The sequence below is a fragment of the Nicotiana tabacum genome, chromosome 10 (assembly GCF_000715075.1).
Source record: "Nicotiana tabacum cultivar K326 chromosome 10, ASM71507v2, whole genome shotgun sequence".
In the NCBI taxonomy this organism is placed as follows: Eukaryota; Viridiplantae; Streptophyta; class Magnoliopsida; order Solanales; family Solanaceae; genus Nicotiana; species Nicotiana tabacum.
Window position 1 is genome coordinate 37760468 of NC_134089.1, and position 6534 is coordinate 37767001.

Genomic DNA, 6534 nt, shown 5'->3' on the forward strand with positions numbered 1-6534 from the left:
TAAGGCTAAAAAACACTTATGTTTAATCTTTTATAAATAAAAAAAAAATAATGCTAAAAGCTATTCAAATTATACAGTTGATCATGTAGAGAAAGGTTCTATCCGCTACCACTTGCCAAACTAATGTAGCACGTCTGACCACCGAGACAGGATATGAATATTGATGGGTAACGTCACTTTGATCTAATTTGTATTTTAATTTTGGTTTTTGTGTATTTTATGTATGCCTTTATATTTAGTAAAACGCATGACACCGCTTAGATTAATCTAAATTGGCTCTTGGAATTGTCCGTAATTACTCTTCATCAGGTATGTTATTCATGTCTTTTTATTTCACATTTTGTCTTGAATAAGATAACATATTATTTTAGTTATGCAGGTATTAATAATTATACCCGTATAATTATTATTGAAGTCGATCACATCCATTACTACTTACTAGCCACCGCTATTGCTACTATCTCCGCAACCAAACTAATCTACTACGTAATGAGATATTGGTATTCGTACAAGGAGTAGAGATGGTACTCCCTTTAGTTCATTTTAATTAATGTTTTAGTTATTTTTACCCATATTAGTTATTAAGAATCCATATTTTAGCATTAAATAATAATGATATTGATCATATTAATTTTAATTTGTTCATTGAAAATATAGCAAATACTCCTAGGTTCTTTACTCCAAGGGCAACTTTGAAAAAAAAAAAGTTAACTCCTTTTTGATATCTGAAAAAATCAGATATTGTAAACCATGAAAAAAAAAAGATAAAAAATCAGTTAAAGTGCATGGAAGGGAACAAAATTTATAGGGAATAAGATTGAAGTAATGTCGAGGTTTAGTTATTATTATTATTTCTTCGATATTGAAATTTGAGTAGACAAAAAAGTGTCTTTAAAAGTCAATCCGAGGAGGGTTTTGACTTTTAATTGTCATTTTGTACGCTTTATTAGAGACTTATTTAAGTTTAAAACTCATTAATAGAACAACAGAAAGGAAATAGACTTAGGCCTCATTTGTTTTTATTAAGATTAAGAGGTCTGAATCTGAATACACGTCTGAATATAAAAAAGTGTATTAAGATTCAGACGTCTGAATCTCAATACACAACTAAATAATTAATATGTTATCTCTGGATCTGAACACTGAATGATTAAGACTGTTTGTTTTTAGTATCTGAATATGTGTAATTTATCTATGTTTAAACATAACATATATAAAATTCAAATAAAATAGTTAATTAAAATTATTTCAAATTCTAATGTTCAAACATTAAAAACATATTTTGAATAACAAAAATATAAAACTATCAAGCATTTCCTTTTCCTTGCACTAGCTGAAGTGCAATTCCTTCACGCATATTGTTCATAAATTGCGAATCTTCAGTTGTCCAGCTAGGTCCGTTTGTTTCATCCAATACTTGTTCGTGTTCTCCTTCTTCCTCAAATATTACTTGAGGCAAATCATATTGATTAAACAAGTCATCATTTAGTCGCTCTTTTCTGATAAAATTATGAACTGCAAAACATGCAATAACAACATTCTCTTTGGACATCAATAGAATATGGAGTCATCTTGTCCAATATTGGGAATCTTGCTTTTAAAACTCCATAAGCACGTTCAATAACATTTCTAAGTTGTGCATGAGCATGGTTAAACTTTTCCTTCTTATTTATGGCACGTCTACGATGATAATCTCCTAACCAATATCGAATATTACGATATGGTGCTAGAAATCCTCGAGTATTAGGATACGCCGCATCACATAAATAGTACTTATCTGTCATTAAAAAAAGGTTAAATGAATATAATAAACATTTAATTTATTATTTCAGAATAGTTTAATAAGTCGTATCACTTACTAGAAGGAGGAAACGGAAATCCATTATTTGGATTAGACGTGATCTCTGTTACAACACGTGCATCATGTGTTACCCTTTCTCATCCAGCATAAACATAATTGAAGACCATATTAAAATCACATATAGCTAAAACATTCTGATAGCATTTATCCTTTCCTCTTCCTCTGTAAACAATTTGTTGATTAGCAGGAATAACTGCATGTACTAATGTCTCGTCGAGTCTTATTAACAAAATCAAAGAAGTCCCATTTTTTTTCCCATGGCCTTAATCCAATTCTCTAATGGTAATGTTCATCCATGCTTTCCTGTAGTTGTCACCTTCACAAAGTATACTAACAGTTGCACTATATAATGGTTCTTCCCATCCAAGTTTTTCTAATTTTTTCATACACTCTTCAACGTCAGGCCTGCTATTTTTTTTAACCAATAACTCTAATGCAATACTCATCTTCTCTTCAATGTCCAATTGAGACGATGCGGATTTTTTTTTTTTCATTCCCAAAGGTTTCTTTTCAATTGGAACTGAAGACTGAGATGGATAATCGGTAGGAGCTCCATCATTCTTATTACCAACTAGATCTTCAATGCTATCAAGTGTATCTACATCTATAGTAGTAGATACAGAAGAGATACTAGGGCGGGGATATGTACAGCTTGGACTCCAACCATGAATTCATGTTGATGTAGAACCCTCAAAAAATTTTGTACAAAGATCTAGGAAGGGTAGAGGCGAAGTCCTCAATGCCTTTGCTTTTGGATGAGCCTATAATAAAGAGACTTTTAATATACACGCCAAACTTTTTTCTTTATAGAAAAAAGAAAAGAATAAGATAAAACTTTAAATAATGAACTAACCTTTATGTACTCATTCCATTCACTATTAGACATTAGAATGGTATTGGTTGTTGGGTCATAAATATTGCCAGTCTTTTTGGTTATTGGCAACCAAGCTTGATACTTTTCTTTTAGATAATCATAATGATTCTTCATCTGCTTTTGTGTAACTCTAAAGCCATGAGAAGTCTCCAAATTTTGTTTAACTTTGATCCATGAATCTGCCTTTAAACTACTTCCAAGTCTCCCATTTAAGGATATTTCTTGAATACAACTTTCTAAAAAGGTTTTTACTACATCCATATTTTTCCAACTTGCTCTTGAATTTTCACTAGATTGTTCCATAGCTGAAATATAAAATAATAATGATTATAGAAAATGAGCTGATGAAAATAAAAGTAACAAAACCGAGACAATCAATGAAAACAATCCCCAACAAACCCAGTCTTTCCAACAATTAGATGTTTAATCTTATATGCCCCCAGTTAGGTCCTGGAAAGCATCACTTGACATGTAAACTTTTTCAGCCTACTGCAATTTGCTTATGATTATGACTATAGCCTAATACCAACTCTATAATGTCATGGAGTAACACCAAAACCAGCTTTATCGTTTGGGACCCAACCCGAATATGACACCGTTCAATATATATGTCACTGCTTCTTTCGTGTCGCACCAAGATAGTGGAGAGTTGAAAAAGAACAAATACATAACTTTAAGACCGAATTACAGTAACATGTACTATCATGATCACATTCATATCCGTATTCATCAGCCAAGAACCATTTGCCATTAATATTGTCTTCTCAACAAACAACAGTCTATATAATTGATTATGCTTTGGAAAAAAGGTAAGAGATAGTTTTGAATGCAAAATTGGGACATGCGGCTCGCTGAAGGATGAGACTGATAAGCTATCACACAGAGCTAACCTTTTCCTTGTAGTTATGTTATACCTTAGCTAAAAAGCATCTATCATAATGTATTCTGTTGTGAAAACATAGAAAGGAGATCTATGTACTCCCCATAAGTTAAATTGGTTACAGATAAATTTTCAACATCCAAAAGGCCAAAGCAATGAAATTTTGTTTCTCTATAATTAAACAAGATAAAATGAGAAGTCCAGCTGGAAGAGTATATCACTGTTTCATGCACATTTCATTAAAAAGCTCATCATTTTATTATTCTACACATGAAAGCCGAATGACATAAGTGATAAGACAAAGAAATAGAGTTTGCAGAAACAAGTTAGCCTAGGCAGAAAGCTAGAACTAAGTATTGTTATTGTTATTATGCTATGCTTAGTGCCAGCATGCATGTTCTCATTTTATTGACAATACTTTTAGGTTCTATTTTATGCTATTGGCTATAAACTCAAATCAGATTAGTTGCAGATCTCATACTTCATATTATCCTAAATTCAAAAAGTAATAAATGTATGAAGGTGCATCTGCAAAAGGGATATAATGAGAGCCTTTTTACACACAAGACACAAAAAGAGAGAGCTACTAAGGTCTAAGGTCCGACTAAAGTTCAAATACTAATGCTCAAGTTTCATGTGATATTGCCGACTCACCGACACATATGAGTTTCAAATTGTCACTTCACGAAGAGGAATAGAAAGTTTAGTAAAAAAAGACGCTCATAAGATGAGGGCGAGAAGAAAGTTTATAAGTTCTTTAAGAGAATAAAAAAGTAAAACTTTTACATCGGCGTTTTGCTTACTATCGACTAGGCCGTTGTTCAAAAGTATTGAACAATTCTCCAAAGTGAGAAAAACAGGAAGATATGCTACAATTAACATCAAATCTATATATGGTACTGGATATATTTTTTCGAAAATCTAATAGCCCACGTTCATAACAAATTAGTGAAATAGAAGAAGGACAAGAGTCGCACATGAAACTGAGTCATTAATTCGATGTGCCCTAAGATAATCGAAGCATACGTCACTTGGTAGAATCATGAAACCAGAGATATAATGCTCATATATACCTATTAATGCTTGGGTTAAAAATTCACTTTCTGGAAAAATCGAAAACCCCTTTGCTAAGATAATCCAGAGATAAACCTCAAAAGTTTTGTAAAACTTTCTAATTTTTCACTGTAGAACCAACTATTAGAGAATAGAATTGAAATCCTGAAACTCAAACAAGTATATCACAAAATAATAGGCAAGCGTATTGCGAATCTCATAAAATAATAAGAAGAAATTCTAAAGGTTTTAGAACTCACCTGTTGAAGAGAAAACAAATTTGAGTAGACGATGATAGATGGAGAGTGAGACAGAGGCGTGAAATTTATGCACAGAATATGAAGAAGCACAGCGTGAAACTTTGCTAAAATAAAGCAGTTGTTGAGCGAATATTTGCGGAAATAAAGTCGTATCGGTTTTTTTCAAAGAGTCTGAACGCTGGTAGGACTTTGTTATGGATCTGACCGAATAAGATTCTATCAGACCTAGTAAGAGCTTTTAATAGGGAAAAAATAAATAGACTTAATGGGCTGGATTTGAATAATCAGGGTTAAGATTTAAAAAACAAATACACTTAATGGGCTAGATCTGAATGATTAAGATTCAGATATTCATTAAGTGCAAACAAATGAGGCCTTAGCTGGTGCACGGGAGAATGGTGCCTTCATTTATATATAGTCATATATACTACTCCCATTTTTCTCTCTCACTTTCTTTCTGATCATTCTATTCTCTCATTATTAAGTTCTCCACTGAATTCTTCTCTTGAAATTAGAATACAATCAAGATTTCTGGGAATTTTTTGAGAAATTGTTCTGATGATTTAGTAATTAAAACACAATCAACATTCGTGATTTCAAATACAGTTAAAGGTTAGATCTTTATCCCTTTTCTTCTCTTTTGTTGTAATGGTTTTTCTTTCCCAATATGATTGAGTAGGAAACTTAATACTATTTGATTCCTTGAAACTAACAGTTTTGTTTGTTCTGTAGTAGTAACATTGAATGGCTTTTAGGTAGTTCCTATCTAATATGGTACTAGTAGTAGTAGTTTTGTAATGATCCGACTGGTCGTTTTGAGTATCTGCATTTCGCTCGGTATTTGAGGGCTCGAGTATTTCCGCATGATGTATTATGACTTGCATAAATTGTCGGTATTGGTTTTCGAGTTATCCGGAATCGATTTGGAAGAATGAACTTTGAGAGTGGAATACTAAGTTGGAAGAGTTAACCAAGTTTCCTTTTAGCATTTGACCTCGAAATGGAGTTTTGTCAGCTTCGTTGGGTAATTTTGGACTTGGGAGCGCATCCAGATTGTGATTTGGAGGTCCGTAGTTGAATTTGGCTCGAAATGGCGAAAGTTGGATTTTTGGGAAGTTTGACCGGGTGTGGACTTTTTGATATCGGGGTCGGATTTTAATTTTGGAAGTTGGAGTAGGTCTGTAATGTCAAATGTGACTTGTGTGCGAAATTTGAGGTCAATCGGAGGTGATTTGGTAGGTTTCGGCATCAGTTGTGGATGTTGAAGTTTCAAATTTCATTGACTTCGACTTGAGGTATGATTCATCGTTTCGAGGTTGTCATGCGTGATTTGAAGCTTCGAGTAGGTTCGTCTTGTCATATGGAACTTTTCTGCAAAATTTGGCGCCATTCGGAGTTGATTTGACATGGTTCTGACGTTCAGTTGTGATTCTAGAAGTTCTTGAAGTTTAGTTTGATTTTCATGCGTTTTGGCGTCCGATTCGTGGTTTTAGAAGTTATTTTGATGACTTGAGCGCGAGAGCGAGTTCGTGTTGTATTTTTAAACTTGTGTGTATCTTTGGTTTGGAGCCCCGAGGGCTCGGATGAGTTTCGGAATGTTCTTGCA

At 33.1% G+C, this 6534-nt stretch overlaps 1 long non-coding RNA gene across 1 annotated transcript; it reads right to left on the reverse strand.

Moving 5' to 3' along the window:
- Positions 1 to 1219: 1219 nt before the first annotated feature.
- Positions 1220 to 5296, reverse strand: LOC107771651 (uncharacterized). The gene is made up of 4 exons (XR_012695460.1): positions 4929 to 5296; positions 2715 to 3040; positions 1860 to 2622; positions 1220 to 1777 (listed from the first exon to the last, which is right to left on the reverse strand). It is a non-coding gene; the product is annotated as an uncharacterized LOC107771651 (long non-coding RNA).
- Between the last annotated feature and the right edge of the window lie 1238 nt (positions 5297 to 6534).